Source organism: Puntigrus tetrazona, chromosome 5 (genome assembly GCF_018831695.1).
Source record: "Puntigrus tetrazona isolate hp1 chromosome 5, ASM1883169v1, whole genome shotgun sequence".
NCBI classification, from domain to species: domain Eukaryota; kingdom Metazoa; phylum Chordata; class Actinopteri; order Cypriniformes; family Cyprinidae; genus Puntigrus; species Puntigrus tetrazona.
Genome location: NC_056703.1, coordinates 25,797,299 through 25,815,828, shown reverse-complemented (window position 1 = coordinate 25,815,828; position 18,530 = coordinate 25,797,299). Strand labels below are relative to the sequence as shown.

General features: G+C 46.0%; 6 non-coding genes across 6 annotated transcripts; all 6 read right to left on the bottom strand.

The window, feature by feature from the left end:
• Positions 1-1,239: 1,239 nt before the first annotated feature.
• On the bottom strand, positions 1,240-1,310 carry trnag-gcc. The gene has a single exon. It is a non-coding gene; the product is annotated as a tRNA-Gly (tRNA).
• A 4,894-nt stretch (positions 1,311-6,204) lies between these two features.
• Positions 6,205-6,275, bottom strand: trnag-gcc. Its single transcript has one exon. It is a non-coding gene; the product is annotated as a tRNA-Gly (tRNA).
• Positions 6,276-10,064: 3,789 nt separating this feature from the next.
• Positions 10,065-10,135, bottom strand: trnag-gcc. The gene has a single exon. It is a non-coding gene; the product is annotated as a tRNA-Gly (tRNA).
• Positions 10,136-12,460: 2,325 nt separating this feature from the next.
• Positions 12,461-12,531, bottom strand: trnag-gcc. Its single transcript has one exon. It is a non-coding gene; the product is annotated as a tRNA-Gly (tRNA).
• Positions 12,532-15,931: 3,400 nt separating this feature from the next.
• Positions 15,932-16,002, bottom strand: trnag-gcc. The gene has a single exon. It is a non-coding gene; the product is annotated as a tRNA-Gly (tRNA).
• A 1,576-nt stretch (positions 16,003-17,578) lies between these two features.
• trnag-gcc lies at positions 17,579-17,649 on the bottom strand. The gene has a single exon. It is a non-coding gene; the product is annotated as a tRNA-Gly (tRNA).
• Between the last annotated feature and the right edge of the window lie 881 nt (positions 17,650-18,530).

Here is an 18,530-nt window from a genome sequence, read left to right as displayed (position 1 = left end):
GCATATGTCCTCACAGAAACTGATATATGAGGTTACCGTTTCTGTGGCAGCAGCTTCAAAGACAGTCCAAACAAACGGTGGGAGAGAAACAGGATTGTGAATCCCACTCTGCTTCGTTAGTCTGTCTTTGTTGACAGTCCTAGGCAAGACTATAGCTGGTTTCAGCTTTTGCCTGGAGGGCGGTATGAAATGGACCAATCAGTGATCAGAAACTGATATATGAGGTTACCGTTTCTGTGGCAGCAGCTTCAAAGACAGTCCAAACGGCGAGAGAGAAACAGGTTTGTATATCCCGCTCTGCCTCGTTAGTCTGTCTTTGTTTACAGTCCTAGGCAAGACTATAGCGGGTTTCAGCTCTTGCCTGGATGGCGGTATATAATGGACCAAACAGTGATCAGAAACTGATATATGAGGTTACCGTTTCTGTGGCAGCAGCTTCCAAGACAGTCCAAACGGTGGGAGAGAAACAGGTTTGTGAATCCCACTCTGCTTCGTTAGTCTGTCTTTGTTTACAGTCCTAGGCAAGACTATAGCTGATCTCAGCTCTTGCCTGGATGGCGGTATATGATGGACCAAACAGTGATCAAAAACTGATATATGAGGTTACCGTTTCTGTGGCAGCAGCTTCAAAGACAGTCCAAACGGTGGGAGAGAAACAGGTTTGTGAATCCCACTCTGCTTCCTTAGTCTGTCTTTGTTTACAGTCCTAGGCAAGACTATAGCTGATTTCAGCTCTTGCCTGGATGGCGGTATATGATGGACCAAACAGTGATCAGAAACTGATATATGAGATTACCGTTTCTGTGGCAGCAGCTTCAAAGACAGTCCAAACGGCGAGAGAGAAACAGGTTTGTAAATCCCACTCTGCTTTGTTAGTCTGTCTTTGTTTACAGTTCTAGGCAAGACTATAGCTGGTTTCAGCTTTTGCCTGGAGATCGGTATGAGATGGACCAAACAGTGATCAGAAACTCCCAAGGCGGCTCTTTGGACAGAGTGGTATGCATCCTTTATTATTGTCTAACAGTGATGTAGTATGTCACATTGCCCAGCAATCGCAAACGGGTCTCCCAGCGGCAGGCGAGAATTCTACCAGTCTCTTTCAGGAAAGTAATATTGACCAATGCTAAATTAAAACAACAGAATGACATCCGTAGGTATTTTATGAGCAGCACTTAATTTCCAGTTCAATTTTAAGAGCAGCTAAATCAGGTTGCGTTTTCATCCGCCACTGCTTCTGCCTGCTACGGCCGGGAATCGAACCCGGGTCTCCCGCGCGGCAGGCGAGAATTCTACCACTGAACCACCAATGCCCGCCTCTTGCTGGGGTGTGCCATTGTGCTTGAGTCAAACACCTGGACGTCTGCTGACTGAGGGCAGGTGTGGGGGATTACAGGAGGTGAGAATGGTTTCTTTTCATACCTGCAGTAAAACTCTTCAGGTCGTCTGCCAGTTGTTGATTTGCCACAATGCTGGGGGATGGTGTCTTGTAATTGGTCTTGTCTTTCAGACCTTTCCACACAGAGTCTGTGCCACTAGAAGAGAACTGAGTGCGAAGCTTTTCAGAATAATTCCTCTTTGTTTACTGAGTTTAGCAGTAAACCATTGTTTGTCGTTGTTATAAGTTAAATAAGTCCTGGTAGGAACGCATATGTCCTCACAGAAACTGATTTATGAGGTTACCGTTTCTGTGGCAGCAGCTTCAAAGACAGTCCAAACGGTGGGAGAGAAACAGGATTGTGAATCCCACTCTGCTTCGTTAGTCTGTCTTTGTTTACAGTCCTAGGCAAGACTATAGCTGGTTTCAGCTCTTGCCTGGAGGGCGGTATATAATGGACCAAACAGTGATCAGAAACTGATATATGAGGTTACCGTTTCTGTGGCAGCAGCTTCAAAGACAGTCCAAACGGCGAGAGAAACAGGTTTGTAAATCCCGCTCTGCCTCGTTAGTCTGTCTTTGTTTACAGTCCTAGGCAAGACTATAGCTGATCTCAGCTCTTGCCTGGATGGCGGTATATGATGGACCAAACAGTGATCAAAAACTGATATATGAGGTTACCGCTTTCTGTGGCAGCAGCTTCAAAGACAGTCCAAACGGTGGAAGAGAAACAGGTTTGTAAATCCCACTCTGCTTCGTTAGTCTGTCTTTGTTTACAGTCCTAGGCAAGACTATAGCTGATTTCAGCTCTTGCCTGGATGGCGGTATATGATGGACCAAACAGTGATCAGAAACTGATATATGAGGTTACCGCTTCTGTGGCAGCAGCTTCAAAGACAGTCCAAACGGCGAGAGAGAAAACAGGTTTGTAAATCCCACTCTGCTTCGTTAGTCTGTCTTTGTTTACAGTCCTAGGCAAGACTATAGCTGATCTCAGCTCTTGCCTGGATGGCGGTATGAAATGGACCAATCAGTGATCAGAAACTGATATATGAGGTTACCGTTTCTGTGGCAGCAGCTTCAAAGACAGTCCAAACGGTGGGAGAGAAAAAGGTTTGTGAATCCCACTCTTAGTCTCGTTTACAGTTGTCTTTGCTGACAGTCCTAGGCAAGACTGATAGCTGGTTTCAGCTTTTGCCTGGAGGGCGGTATGAAATGGAACAATCAGTGATCAGAAACTGATATATGAGGTTACATCCGTAGGTATTTTATGAGCAGCACTTAATTTCCAGTTCAATTTTAAGAGCAGCTAAATCAGGTTGCGTTTTCATCCGCCACTGCTTCTGCCTGCTACGGCCGGGAATCGAACCCGGTCTCCCGCGCGGGTAGGCGAGAATTCTACCACTGAACCACCAATGCCCGCCTCTTGGCTGGCTGTGTGCCATTGTGCTTGAGTCAAACACCTGGACGTCTGCTGACTGAGGGCAGGTGTGGGGATTACAGGAGGTGAGAATGGTTTCTTTTCATACCTGCAGTAAAACTCTTCAGGTCGTCTGCCAGTTGTTGATTTGCCACAATGCTGGGGGATGGTGTCTTGTAATTGGTCTTGTCTTTCAGACCTTTCCACACAGAGTCTGTGCCACTAGAAGAGAACTGAGTGCGAAGCTTTTCAGAATAATTCCTCTTTGTTTACTGAGTTTAGCAGTGAACCATTGTTTGTCGTTGTTATAAGTTAAATAAGTCCTGGTAGGAACGCATATGTCCTCACAGAAACTGATTTATGAGGTTACCGTTTCTGTGGCAGCAGCTTCCAAGACAGTCCAAACGGTGGGAGAGAAACAGGTTTGTGAATCCCACTCTGCTTTGTTAGTCTGTCTTTGTTTACAGTCCTAGGCAAGACTATAGCTGATCTCAGCTCTTGCCTGGAGGGCGGTATATCATGGACCAAACAGTGATCAAAAACTGATATATGAGGTTACCGCTTTCTGTGGCAGCAGCTTCAAAGACAGTCCAAACGGGCGAGAGAGAAACAGGTTTGTAAATCCCACTCTGCTTCGTTAGTCTGTCTTTGTTTACAGTCCTAGGCAAGACTATAGCTGATTTCAGCTCTTGCCTGGATGGCGGTATATAATGGACCAAACAGTGATCAGAAACTGATATATGAGGTTACCGTTTCTGTGGCAGCAGCTTCAAAGACAGTCCAAACGGCGAGAGAGAAAACAGGTTTGTAAATCCCACTCTGCTTCGTTAGTCTGTCTTTGTTTACAGTCCTAGGCAAGACTATAGCTGATCTCAGCTCTTGCCTGGATGGCGGTATATGATGGACCAAACAGTGATCAGAAACTGATATATGAGGTTACCGCTTCTGTGGCAGCAGCTTCAAAGACAGTCCAAACGGTGGGAGAGAAACAGGTTTGTAAATCCCACTCTGCTTCGTTAGTCTGTCTTTGTTTACAGTCCTAGGCAAGACTATAGCTGATCTCAGCTCTTGCCTGGATGGCGGTATATGATGGACCAAACAGTGATCAAAAACTGATATATGAGGTTACCGTTTCTGTGGCAGCAGCTTCAAAGACAGTCCAAACGGCGAGAGAGAAACAGGTTTGTAAATCCCACTCTGCTTCGTTAGTCTGTCTTTGTTTACAGTCCTAGGCAAGACTATAGCTGGTTTCAGCTTTTGCCTGGAGGTCGGTATGAGATGGACCAAACAGTTATCAGAAACTCCCAAGGCGGCTCTTTGGACAGAGTGGTATGCATCCTTTATTATTGTCTAACAGTGATCTAGTATGTCACATTGCCCAGCAATCGCACACGGGTCTCTCCCAGCGCAGGCGAGAATTCTACCAGTCTCTTTCAGGAAAGTAATATTGACCAATGCTAAATTAAAACAACAGAATGACATCCGTAGGTATTTTTTATGAGCAGCACTTAATTTCCAGTTCAATTTTAAGAGCAGCTAAATCAGGTTGCGTTTCATCCGCCGCCACTGCTTCTGCTGCTGCTACGGCCGAATCGAACCCGGTCTCCCGCGCGCAGGCGAGAATTCTACCACTGAACCACCAATGCCCGCCTCTTGGCTGGGGTGTGCCATTGTGCTTGAGTCAAACACCTGGACGTCTGCTGACTGAGGGCAGGTGTGGGGGGATTACAGGAGGTGAGAATGGTTTCTTTTCATACCTGCAGTAAAACTCTTCAGGTCGTCTGCCAGTTGTTGATTTGCCACAATGCTGGGGATGGTGTCTTGTAATTGGTCATGTCTTTCAGACCTTTCCACACAGAGTCTGTGCCACTAGAAGAGAACTGAGTGCGAAGCTTTTCAGAATAATTCCTCTTGTTTACTGAGTTTAGCAGTAAACCATTGTTTGTCGTTGTTATAAGTTAAATAAGTCCTGGTAGGAACGCATATGTCCTCACAGAAACTGATATATGAGGTTACCGCTTTCTGTGGCAGCAGCTTCAAAGACAGTCCAAACGGTGGGAGAGAAACAGGATTGTGAATCCCACTCTGCTTCGTTAGTCTGTCTTTGTTGACAGTCCTAGGCAAGACTATAGCTGGTTTCAGCTTTTGCCTGGAGGGCGGTATGAAATGGACCAATCAGTGATCAGAAACTGATATATGAGGTTACCGTTTCTGTGGCAGCAGCTTCAAAGACAGTCCAAACGGCCAGAGAGAAACAGGTTTGTAAATCCCGCTCTGCCTCGTTAGTCTGTCTTTGTTTACAGTCCTAGGCAAGACTATAGCTGATTCTGCTCTTGCCTGGATGGCGGTATATGATGGACCAAACAGTGATCAAAAACTGATATATGAGGTTACCGTTTCTGTGGCAGCAGCTTCAAAGACAGTCCAAACGGCGAGAGAGAAACAGGTTTGTAAATCCCACTCTGCTTCGTTAGTCTGTCTTTGTTTACAGTCCTAGGCAAGACTATAGCTGATTTCAGCTCTTGCCTGGATGGCGGTATATGATGGATGGACCAAACAGTGATCAGAAACTGATATATGAGGTTACCGTTTCTGTGGCAGCAGCTTCAAAGACAGTCCAAACGGCGAGAGAGAAACAGGTTTGTAAATCCCACTCTGCTTCGTTAGTCTGTCTTTGTTTACAGTCCTAGGCAAGACTATAGCTGATCTCAGCTCTTGCCTGGATGGCGGTATATGATGGACCAAACAGTGATCAGAAACTGATATATGAGGTTACCGTTTCTGTGGCAGCAGCTTCAAAGACAGTCCAAACGGCGAGAGAGAAACAGGTTTGTAAATCCCACTCTGCTTCGTTAGTCTGTCTTTGTTTACAGTCCTAGGCAAGACTATAGCTGATTTCAGCTCTTGCCTGGATGGCGGTATATGATGGACCAAACAGTGATCAGAAACTGATATATGAGGTTACCGTTTCTGTGGCAGCAGCTTCAAAGACAGTCCAAACGGCGAGAGAGAAACAGGTTTGTAAATCCCACTCTGCTTCGTTAGTCTGTCTTTGTTTACAGTTCTAGGCAAGACTATAGCTGGTTTCAGCTTTTGCCTGGAGATCGGTATGAGATGGACCAAACAGTGATCAGAAACTCCCAAGGCGGCTCTTTGGACAGAGTGGTATGCATCCTTTATTATTGTCTAACAGTGATGTAGTATGTCACATTGCCCAGCAATCGCAAACGGGTCTCCCCCGCGGCAGGCGAGAATTCTACCAGTCTCTTTCAGGAAAGTAATATTGACCAATGCTAAATTAAAACAACAGAATGACATCCGTAGGTATTTTATGAGCAGCACTTAATTTCCAGTTCAATTTTAAGAGCAGCTAAATCAGGTTGCGTTTTCGTCCGCCACTGCTTCTGCCTGCTACGGCCGGGAATCGAACCCGGGTCTCCCGCGCGGCAGGCGAGAATTCTACCACTGAACCACCAATGCCCGCCTCTTGGCTGGGGTGTGCCATTGTGCTTGAGTCAAACACCTGGACGTCTGCTGACTGAGGGGCAGGTGTGTGGGGATTACAGGAGGTGAGAATGGTTTCTTTTCATATACCTGCAGTAAAACTCTTCAGGTCGTCTGCCAGTTGTTGATTTGCCACAATGCTGGGGGATGGTGTCTTGTAATTGGTCTTGTCTTTCAGACCTTTCCACACAGAGTCTGTGCCACTAGAAGAGAACTGAGTGCGAAGCTTTTCAGAATAATTCCTCTTTGTTTACTGAGTTTAGCAGTGAACCATTGTTTGTCGTTGTTATAAGTTAAATAAGTCCTGGTAGGAACGCATATGTCCTCACAGAAACTGATTTATGAGGTTACCGTTTCTGTGGCAGCAGCTTCCAAGACAGTCCAAACGGTGGGAGAGAAACAGGTTTGTGAATCCCACTCTGCTTCGTTAGTCTGTCTTTGTTGACAGTCCTAGGCAAGACTATAGCTGGTTTCAGCTCTTGCCTGGAGGGCGGTATATCATGGACCAAACAGTGATCAAAAACTGATATATGAGGTTACCGTTTCTGTGGCAGCAGCTTCAAAGACAGTCCAAACGGCGAGAGAGAAACAGGTTTGTAAATCCCGCTCTGCCTCGTTAGTCTGTCTTTGTTTACAGTCCTAGGCAAGACTATAGCGGGTTTCAGCTCTTGCCTGGATGGCGGTATATAATGGACCAAACAGTGATCAGAAACTGATATATGAGGTTACCGCTTCTGTGGCAGCAGCTTCAAAGACAGTCCAAACGGCCAGAGAGAAACAGGTTTGTAAATCCCGCTCTGCCTCGTTAGTCTGTCTTTGTTTACAGTCCTAGGCAAGACTATAGCTGATCTCAGCTCTTGCCTGGATGGCGGTATATGATGGACCAAACAGTGATCAAAAACTGATATATGAGGTTACCGCTTTCTGTGGCAGCAGCTTCAAAGACAGTCCAAACGGCGAGAGAGAAACAGGTTTGTAAATCCCACTCTGCTTCGTTAGTCTGTCTTTGTTTACAGTCCTAGGCAAGACTATAGCTGATTTCAGCTCTTGCCCTGGATGGCGGTATATGATGGACTGAAACAGTGATCAGAAACTGATATATGAGGTTACCGTTTCTGTGGCAGCAGCTTCAAAGACAGTCCAAACGGCGAGAAAGAAAAAGGTTTGTAAATCCCGCTCTGCCTCGTTAGTCTGTCTTTGTTGACAGTCCTAGGCAAGACTATAGCTGGTTTCAGCTTTAGCCTGGAGGGCGGTATGAAATGGACCAATCAGTGATCAGAAACTGATATATGAGGTTACCGTTTCTGTGGCAGCAGCTTCAAAGACAGTCCAAACGGCGAGAAAGAAAAAGGTTTGTAAATCCCGCTCTGCCTCGTTAGTCTGTCTTTGTTTACAGTCCTAGGCAAGACTATAGCTGATCTCAGCTCTTGCCTGGATGGCGGTATATGATGGACCAAACAGTGATCAAAAACTGATATGAGGGTTACCGCTTCTGTGGCAGCAGCTTCAAAGACAGTCCAAACGGCGAGAGAGAAAACAGGTTTGTAAATCCCCTCTGCTTCGTTAGTTAGTCTGTCTTTGTTTACAGTCCTAGGCAAGACTATAGCTGATTTCAGCTCTTGCCTGGATGGCGATATATGATGGACCAAACAGTGATCAAAAACTGATATATGAGGTTACCGTTTCTGTGGCAGCAGCTTCAAAGACAGTCCAAACGGCGAGAGAGAAACATGTTTGTAAATCCCACTCTGCTTCGTTAGTCTGTCTTTGTTTACAGTCCTAGGCAAGACTATAGCTGATCTCAGCTCTTGCCTGGATGGCGGTATGAAATGGACCAATCAGTGATCAGAAACTGATATATGAGGTTACCGCTTCTGTGGCAGCAGCTTCAAAGACAGTCCAAACGGCGAGAGAGAAACAGGTTTGTAAATCCCGCTCTGCCTCGTTAGTCTGTCTTTGTTTACAGTCCTAGGCAAGACTATAGCTGATTTCAGCTCTTGCCTGGATGGCGTATATGATGGACCAAACAGTGATCAGAAACTGATATATGAGGTTACCGTTTCTGTGGCAGCAGCTTCAAAGACAGTCCAAACGGCGAGAGAGAAACAGGTTTGTAAATCCCACTCTGCTTCGTTAGTCTGTCTTTGTTTACAGTTCTAGGCAAGACTATAGCTGGTTTCAGCTTTTGCCTGGAGATCGGTATGAGATGGACCAAACAGTGATCAGAAACTCCCAAGGCGGCTCTTTGGACAGAGTGGTATGCATCCTTTATTATTGTCTAACAGTGATGTAGTATGTCACATTGCCCAGCAATCGCAAACGGGTCTCCCCCGCGGCAGGCGAGAATTCTACCAGTCTCTTTCAGGAAAGTAATATTGACCAATGCTAAATTAAAACAACAGAATGACATCCGTAGGTATTTTATGAGCAGCACTTAATTTCCAGTTCAATTTTAAGAGCAGCTAAATCAGGTTGCGTTTTCGTCCGCCACTGCTTCTGCCTGCTACGGCCGGAATCGAACCCTGGGTCTCCCGCGCGGCAGGCGAGAATTCTACCACTGAACCACCAATGCCCGCCTCTTGGCTGGGGTGTGCCATTGTGCTTGAGTCAAACACCTGGACGTCTGCTGACTGAGGGCAGGTGTGGGGGATTACAGGAGGTGAGAATGGTTTCTTTTCATACCTGCAGTAAAACTCTTCAGGTCGTCTGCCAGTTGTTGATTTGCCACAATGCTGGGGGATGGTGTCTTGTAATTGGTCTTGTCTTTCAGACCTTTCCACACAGAGTCTGTGCCACTAGAAGAGAACTGAGTGCGAAGCTTTTCAGAATAATTCCTCTTTGTTTACTGAGTTTAGCAGTGAAACCATTGTTTGTCGTTGTTATAAGTTAAATAAGTCCTGGTAGGAACGCATATGTCCTCACAGAAACTGATATATGAGGTTACCGTTTCTGTGGCAGCAGCTTCAAAGACAGTCCAAACGGTGGGAGAGAAACAGGTTTGTGAATCCCACTCTGCTTCGTTAGTCTGTCTTTGTTTACAGTCCTAGGCAAGACTATAGCTGATCTCAGCTCTTGCCTGGAGGGCGTATATCATGGACCAAACAGTGATCAGAAACTGATATATGAGGTTACCGTTTCTGTGGCAGCAGCTTCAAAGACAGTCCAAACGGCGAGAGAGAAACAGGTTTGTAAATCCCACTCTGCTTCGTTAGTCTGTCTTTGTTTACAGTCCTAGGCAAGACTATAGCTGATTTCAGCTCTTGCCTGGATGGCGGTATATGATGGACCAAACAGTGATCAGAAACTGATATATGAGGTTACCGTTTCTGTGGCAGCAGCTTCAAAGACAGTCCAAACGGCGAGAGAGAAACAGGTTTGTAAATCCCACTCTGCTTCGTTAGTCTGTCTTTGTTTACAGTCCTAGGCAAGACTATAGCTGGTTTCAGCTTTTGCCTGGAGGTCGGTATGAGATGGACCAAACAGTGATCAGAAACTCCCAAGGCGGCTCTTTGGACAGAGTGGTATGCATCCTTTATTATTGTCTAACAGTGATGTAGTATGTCAATTTGCCCAGCAATCGCACACACGGGTCTCCCCAGCGGCAGGCGAATTCTACCAGTCTCTTTCAGGAAAGTAATATTGACCAATGCTAAATTAAAACAACAGAATGACATCCGTAGGTATTTTATGAGCAGCACTTAATTTCCAGTTCAATTTTAAGAGCAGCTAAATCAGGTTGCGTTTTCGTCCGCCACTGCTTCTGCCTGCTACGGCCGGGAATCGAACCCGGGTCTCCCGCGCGGCAGGCGAGAATTCTACCACTGAACCACCAATGCCCGCCTCTTGGCTGGGGTGTGCCATTGTGCTTGAGTCAAACACCTGGACGTCTGCTGACTGAGGGCAGGTGTGGGGGATTACAGGAGGTGAGAATGGTTTCTTTTCATACCTGCAGTAAAACTCTTCAGGTCGTCTGCCAGTTGTTGATTTGCCACAATGCTGGGGGATGGTGTCTTGTAATTGGTCATGTCTTTCAGACCTTTCCACACAGAGTCTGTGCCACTAGAAGAGAACTGAGTGCGAAGCTTTTCAGAATAATTCCTCTTTGTTTACTGAGTTTAGCAGTGAACCATTGTTTGTCGTTGTTATAAGTTAAATAAGTCCTGGTAGGAACGCATATGTCCTCACAGAAACTGATTTATGAGGTTACCGTTTCTGTGGCAGCAGCTTCAAAGACAGTCCAAACGGTGGGAGAGAAACAGGATTGTGAATCCCACTCTGCTTCGTTAGTCTGTCTTTGTTGACAGTCCTAGGCAAGACTATAGCTGGTTTAAGCTTTTGCTTGGAGAGCGGTATGAAATGGCCCAATCAGTGATCAGAAACTGATATATGAGGTTACCGTTTCTGTGGCAGCAGCTTCAAAGACAGTCCAAACGGCCAGAGAGAAACAGGTTTGTAAATCCCGCTCTGCCTCGTTAGTCTGTCTTTGTTTACAGTCCTAGGCAAGACTATAGCTGATCTCAGCTCTTGCTTGGATGGCGGTATATGATGGACCAAACAGTGATCAAAAACTGATATATGAGGTTACCGTTTCTGTGGCAGCAGCTTCAAAGACAGTCCAAACGGCGAGAAAGAAACAGGTTTGTAAATCCCACTCTGCTTCGTTAGTCTGTCTTTGTTTACAGTCCTAGGCAAGACTATAGCTGATTTCAGCTCTTGCCTGGATGGCGGTATATGATGGACCAAACAGTGATCAGAAACTGATATATGAGGTTACCGTTTCTGTGGCAGCAGCTTCAAAGACAGTCCAAACGGCGAGAGAGAAACAGGTTTGTAAATCCCACTCTGCTTCGTTAGTCTGTCTTTGTTGACAGTCCTAGGCAAGACTATAGCTGGTTTCAGCTTTTGCCTGGAGGCGGGTATGAAATGGACCAATCAGTGATCAGAAACTGATATATGAGGTTACCGTTTCTGTGGCAGCAGCTTCAAAGACAGTCCAAACGGCGAGAGAGAAACAGGTTTGTAAATCCCGCTCTGCCTCGTTAGTCTGTCTTTGTTTACAGTCCTAGGCAGACTATAGCTGATCTCAGCTCTTGCCTGGATGGCGGTATATGATGGACCAAACAGTGATCAAAAACTGATATATGAGGTTACCGTTTCTGTGGCAGCAGCTTCAAAGACAGTCCAAACGGCGAGAAAGAAACAGGTTTGTAAATCCCACTCTGCTTCGTTAGTCTGTCTTTGTTTACAGTCCTAGGCAAGACTATAGCTGATTTCAGCTCTTGCCTGGATGGCGGTATATGATGGACCAAACAGTGATCAGAAACTGATATATGAGGTTACCGTTTCTGTGGCAGCAGCTTCAAAGACAGTCCAAACGGCGAGAGAGAAACAGGTTTGTAAATCCCACTCTGCTTCGTTAGTCTGTCTTTGTTTACAGTCCTAGGCAAGACTATAGCTGATCTCAGCTCTTGCCTGGATGGCGGTATATGATGGACCAAACAGTGATCAGAAACTGATATATGAGGTTACCGTTTCTGTGGCAGCAGCTTCAAAGACAGTCCAAACGGCGAGAGAAAACAGGTTTGTGAATCCCACTCTGCTTCCTTAGTCTGTCTTTGTTTACAGTCCTAGGCAAGACTATAGCTGATTTCAGCTCTTGCCTGGATGGCGGTATATGATGGACCAAACAGTGATCAGAAACTGATATATGAGGTTACCGTTTCTGTGGCAGCAGCTTCAAAGACAGTCCAAACGGCGAGAGAGAAACAGGTTTGTAAATCCCACTCTGCTTCGTTAGTCTGTCTTTGTTTACAGTTCTAGGCAAGACTATAGCTGGTTTCAGCTTTTGCCTGGAGATCGGTATGAGATGGACCAAACAGTGATCAGAAACTCCCAAGGCGGCTCTTTGGACAGAGTGGTATGCATCCTTTATTATTGTCTAACAGTGATGTAGTATGTCACATTGCCCAGCAATCGCAAACGGGTCTCCCCCGCGGCAGGCGAGAATTCTACCAGTCTCTTTCAGGAAAGTAATATTGACCAATGCTAAATTAAAACAACAGAATGACATCCGTAGGTATTTTATGAGCAGCACTTAATTTCCAGTTCAATTTTAAGAGCAGCTAAATCAGGTTGCGTTTTCATCCGCCACTGCTTCTGCCTGCTACGGCCGGGAATCGAACCCGGGTCTCCCGCGCGGCAGGCGAGAATTCTACCACTGAACCACCAATGCCCGCCTCTTGGCTGGGGTGTGCCATTGTGCTTGAGTCAAACACCTGGACGTCTGCTGACTGAGGGCAGGTGTGGGGGATTACAGGAGGTGAGAATGGTTTCTTTTCATACCTGCAGTAAAACTCTTCAGGTCGTCTGCCAGTTGTTGATTTGCCACAATGCTGGGGGATGGTGTCTTGTAATTGGTCATGTCTTTCAGACCTTTCCACACAGAGTCTGTGCCACTAGAAGAGAACTGAGTGCGAAGCTTTTCAGAATAATTCCTCTTTGTTTACTGAGTTTAGCAGTAAACCATTGTTTGTCGTTGTTATAAGTTAAATAAGTCCTGGTAGGAACGCATATCCCTCACAGAAACTGATATATGAGGTTACCGTTTCTGTGGCAGCAGCTTCAAAGACAGTCCAAACGGTGGGAGAGAAAACAGGATTGTGAATCCCACTCTGCTTCGTTAGTCTGTCTTTGTTTACAGTCCTAGGCAAGACTATAGCTGATTTCAGCTCTTGCCTGGATGGCGGTATATGATGGACCAAACAGTGATCAGAAACTGATATATGAGGTTACCGTTTCTGTGGCAGCAGCTTCAAAGACAGTCCAAACGGCGAGAGAGAAACAGGTTTGTAAATCCCACTCTGCTTCGTTAGTCTGTCTTTGTTTACAGTCCTAGGCAAGACTATAGCTGATTTCAGCTCTTGCCTGGATGGCGGTATATATGATGGACCAAACAGTGATCAGAAACTGATATATGAGGTTACCGTTTCTGTGGCAGCAGCTTCAAAGACAGTCCAAACGGCGAGAGAGAAACAGGTTTGTAAATCCCACTCTGCTTCGTTAGTCTGTCTTTGTTTACAGTCCTAGGCAAGACTATAGCTGATCTCAGCTCTTGCCTGGATGGCGGTATGAAATGGACCAATCAGTGATCAGAAACTGATATATGAGGTTACCGTTTCTGTGGCAGCAGCTTCAAAGACAGTCCAAACGGCGAGAGAGAAACAGGTTTGTAAAATCCCACTCTGCTTCGTTAGTCTGTCTTTGTTTACAGTCCTAGGCAAGACTATAGCTGATCTCAGCTCTTGCCTGGATGGCGGTATATGATGGACCAAACAGTGATCAAAAACTGATATATGAGGTTACCGTTTCTGTGGCAGCAGCTTCAAAGACAGTCCAAACGGCGAGAGAAAACAGGTTTGTAAATCCCACTCTGCTTCGTTAGTCTGTCTTTGTTTACAGTCCTAGGCAAGACTATAGCTGGTTTCAGCTTTTGCCTGGAGGTCGGTATGAGATGGACCAAACAGTGATCAGAAACTCCCAAGGCGGCTCTTTGGACAGAGTGGTATGCATCCTTTATTATTGTCTAACAGTAATGTAGTATGTCACATTGCCCAGCAATCGCACACAGGTCTCCCCCGCGGCAGGCGAGAATTCTACCAGTCTCTTTCAGGAAAGTAATATTGACCAATGCTAAATTAAAACAACAGAATGACATCCGTAGGTATTTTATGAGCAGCACTTAATTTCCAGTTCAATTTTAAGAGCAGCTAAATCAGGTTGCGTTTTCATCCGCCACTGCTTCTGCCTGCTACGGCCGGGAATCGAACCCGGGTCTCCCGCGCGCAGGCGAGAATTCTACCACTGAACCACCAATGCCCGCCTCTTGGCTGGGGTGTGCCATTGTGCTTGAGTCAAACACCTGGACGTCTGCTGACTGAGGGCAGGTGTGGGGGATTACAGGAGGTGAGAATGGTTTCTTTTCATACCTGCAGTAAAACTCGTTCAGGTCGTCTGCCAGTTGTTGATTTGCCACAATGCTGGGGGATGGTGTCTTGTAATTGGTCATGTCTTTCAGACCTTTCCACACAGAGTCTGTGCCACTAGAAGAGAACTGAGTGCGAAGCTTTTCAGAATAATTCCTCTTTGTTTACTGAGTTTAGCAGTAAACCATTGTTTGTCGTTGTTATAAGTTAAATAAGTCCTGGTAGGAACGCATATGTCCTCACAGAAACTGATATATGAGGTTACCGTTTTGGCAGCAGCTTCAAAGACAGTCCAAACGCGGTGGGAGAGAAACAGGATTGTGAATCCCACTCTGCTTCGTTAGTCTGTCTTTGTTGACAGTCCTAGGCAAGACTATAGCTGGTTTCAGCTTTTGCCTGGAGGGCGGTATGAAATGGACCAATCAGTGATCAGAAACTGATATATGAGGTTACCGTTTCTGTGGCAGCAGCTTCAAAGACAGTCCAAACGGCGAGAGAGAAACAGGTTTGTATATCCCGCTCTGCCTCGTTAGTCTGTCTTTGTTTACAGTCCTAGGCAAGACTATAGCGGGTTTCAGCTCTTGCCTGGATGGCGGTATATAATGGACCAAACAGTGATCAGAAACTGATATATGAGGTTACCGTTTCTGTGGCAGCAGCTTCAAAGACAGTCCAAACGGCGAGAGAGAAACAGGTTTGTATATCCCGCTCTGCCTCGTTAGTCTGTCTTTGTTTACAGTCCTAGGCAAGACTATAGCGGGTTTCAGCTCTTGCCTGGATGGCGGTATATAATGGACCAAACAGTGATCAGAAACTGATATATGAGGTTACCGTTTCTGTGGCAGCAGCTTCCAAGACAGTCCAAACGGTGGGAGAGAAACAGGTTTGTGAATCCCACTCTGCTTCGTTAGTCTGTCTTTGTTTACAGTCCTAGGCAAGACTATAGCTGATCTCAGCTCTTGCCTGGATGGCGGTATATGATGGACCAAACAGTGATCAAAAACTGATATATGAGGTTACCGTTTCTGTGGCAGCAGCTTCAAAGACAGTCCAAACGGTGGGAGAGAAACAGGTTTGTGAATCCCACTCTGCTTCCTTAGTCTGTCTTTGTTTACAGTCCTAGGCAAGACTATAGCTGATTTCAGCTCTTGCCTGGATGGCGGTATATGATGGACCAAACAGTGATCAGAAACTGATATATGAGGTTACCGTTTCTGTGGCAGCAGCTTCAAAGACAGTCCAAACGGCGAGAGAGAAACAGGTTTGTAAATCCCACTCTGCTTCGTTAGTCTGTCTTTGTTTACAGTTCTAGGCAAGACTATAGCTGGTTTCAGCTTTTGCCTGGAGATCGGTATGAGATGGACCAAACAGTGATCAGAAACTCCCAAGGCGGCTCTTTGGACAGAGTGGTATGCATCCTTTATTATTGTCTAACAGTGATGTAGTATGTCACATTGCCCAGCAATCGCACACGGGTCTCCCCGCGCAGGCGAGAATTCTACCAGTCTCTTTCAGGAAAGTAATATTGACCAATGCTAAATTAAAACAACAGAATGACATCCGTAGGTATTTTATGAGCAGACTTAATTTCCAGTTCAATTTTAAGAGCAGCTAAATCAGGTTGCGTTTTCATCCGCCACTGCTTCTGCCTGCTACGGCCGGGAATCGAACCCGGGTCTCCCGCGCGGCAGGCGAGAATTCTACCACTGAACCACCAATGCCCGCCTCTTGGCTGGGGTGTGCCATTGTGCTTGAGTCAAACACCTGGACGTCTGCTGACTGAGGGCAGGTGTGGGGGATTAAAAGGAGGTGAGAATGGTTTCTTTTCATACCTGCAGTAAAACTCGTTCAGGTCGTCTGCCAGTTGTTGATTTGCCACAATGCTGGGGGATGGTGTCTTGTAATTGGTCTTGTCTTTCAGACCTTTCCACACAGAGTCTGTGCCACTAGAAGAGAACTGAGTGCGAAGCTTTTCAGAATAATTCCTCTTTGTTTACTGAGTTTAGCAGTAAACCATTGTTTGTCGTTGTTATAAGTTAAATAAGTCCTGGTAGGAACGCATATGTCCTCACAGAAACTGATTTATGAGGTTACCGTTTCTGTGGCAGCAGCTTCAAAGACAGTCCAAACGGTGGGAGAGAAACAGGATTGTGAATCCCACTCTGCTTCGTTAGTCTGTCTTTGTTGACAGTCCTAGGCAAGACTATAGCTGGTTTAAGCTTTTTTTGCTTGGAGAGCGGTATGAAATGGACCAATCAGTGATCAGAAACTGATATATGAGGTTACCGTTTCTGTGGCAGCAGCTTCAAAGACAGTCCAAACGGCGAGAGAGAAACAGGTTTGTATATCCCGCTCTGCCTCGTTAGTCTGTCTTTGTTTACAGTCCTAGGCAAGACTATAGCTGATCTCAGCTCTTGCCTGGATGGCGGTATATAATGGACCAAACAGTGATCAGAAACTGATATATGAGGTTACCGTTTCTGTGGCAGCAGCTTCCAAGACAGTCCAAACGGTGGGAGAGAAACAGGTTTGTGAATCCCACTCTGCTTCGTTAGTCTGTCTTTGTTTACAGTCCTAGGCAAGACTATAGCTGATCTCAGCTCTTGCCTGGATGGCGGTATATGATGGACCAAACAGTGATCAAAAACTGATATATGAGGTTACCGTTTCTGTGGCAGCAGCTTCAAAGACAGTCCAAACGGTGGGAGAGAAACAGGTTTGTGAATCCCACTCTGCTTCCTTAGTCTGTCTTTGTTTACAGTCCTAGGCAAGACTATAGCTGATTTCAGCTCTTGCCTGGATGGCGGTATATGATGGACCAAACAGTGATCAGAAACTGATATATGAGGTTACCGTTTCTGTGGCAGCAGCTTCAAAGACAGTCCAAACGGCGAGAGAGAAACAGGTTTGTAAATCCCACTCTGCTTCGTTAGTCTGTCTTTGTTTACAGTTCTAGGCAAGACTATAGCTGGTTTCAGCTTTTGCCTGGAGGTCGGTATGAGATGGACCAAACAGTGATCAGAAACTCCCAAGGCGGCTCTTTGGACAGAGTGGTATGCATCCTTTATTATTGTCTAACAGTGATGTAGTATGTCACATTGCCCAGCAATCGCACACGGGTCTCCCCCGCGGCAGGCGAGAATTCTACCAGTCTCTTTCAGGAAAGTAATATTGACCAATGCTAAATTAAAACAACAGAATGACATCCGTAGGTATTTTATGAGCAGCACTTAATTTCCAGTTCAATTTTAAGAGCAGCTAAATCAGGTTGCGTTTTCATCCGCCACTGCTTCTGCCTGCTACGGCCGGGAATCGAACCCGGGTCTCCCGCGCGGCAGGCGAGAATTCTACCACTGAACCACCAATGCCCGCCTCTTGGCTGGGGTGTGCCATTGTGCTTGAGTCAAACACCTGGACGTCTGCTGACTGAGGGCAGGTGTGGGGGATTACACAGGAGGTGAGAATGGTTTCTTTTCATACCTGCAGTAAAACTCTTCAGGTCGTCTGCCAGTTGTTGATTTGCCACAATGCTGGGGGATGGTGTCTTGTAATTGGTCTTGTCTTTCAGACCTTTCCACACAGAGTCTGTGCCACTAGAAGAGAACTGAGTGCGAAGCTTTTCAGAATAATTCCTCTTTGTTTACTGAGTTTAGCAGTGAACCATTGTTTGTCGTTGTTATAAGTTAAATAAGTCCTGGTAGGAACGCATATGTCCTCACAGAAACTGATTTATGAGGTTACCGTTTCTGTGGCAGCAGCTTCAAAGACAGTCCAAACGGTGGGAGAGAAACAGGATTGTGAATCCCACTCTGCTTCGTTAGTCTGTCTTTGTTGACAGTCCTAGGCAAGACTATAGCTGGTTTCAGCTTTTGCCTGGAGGGCGGTATGAAATGGACCAATCAGTGATCAGAAACTGATATATGAGGTTACCGTTTCTGTGGCAGCAGCTTCAAAGACAGTCCAAACGGCCAGAGAGAAACAGGTTTGTAAATCCCGCTCTGCCTCGTTAGTCTGTCTTTGTTTACAGTCCTAGGCAAGACTATAGCTGATCTCAGCTCTTGCCTGGATGGCGGTATATGATGGACCAAACAGTGATCAAAAACTGATATATGAGGTTACCGTTTCTGTGGCAGCAGCTTCAAAGACAGTCCAAACGGCGAGAAAGAAACAGGTTTGTAAATCCCACTCTGCTTCGTTAGTCTGTCTTTGTTTACAGTCCTAGGCAAGACTATAGCTGATTTCAGCTCTT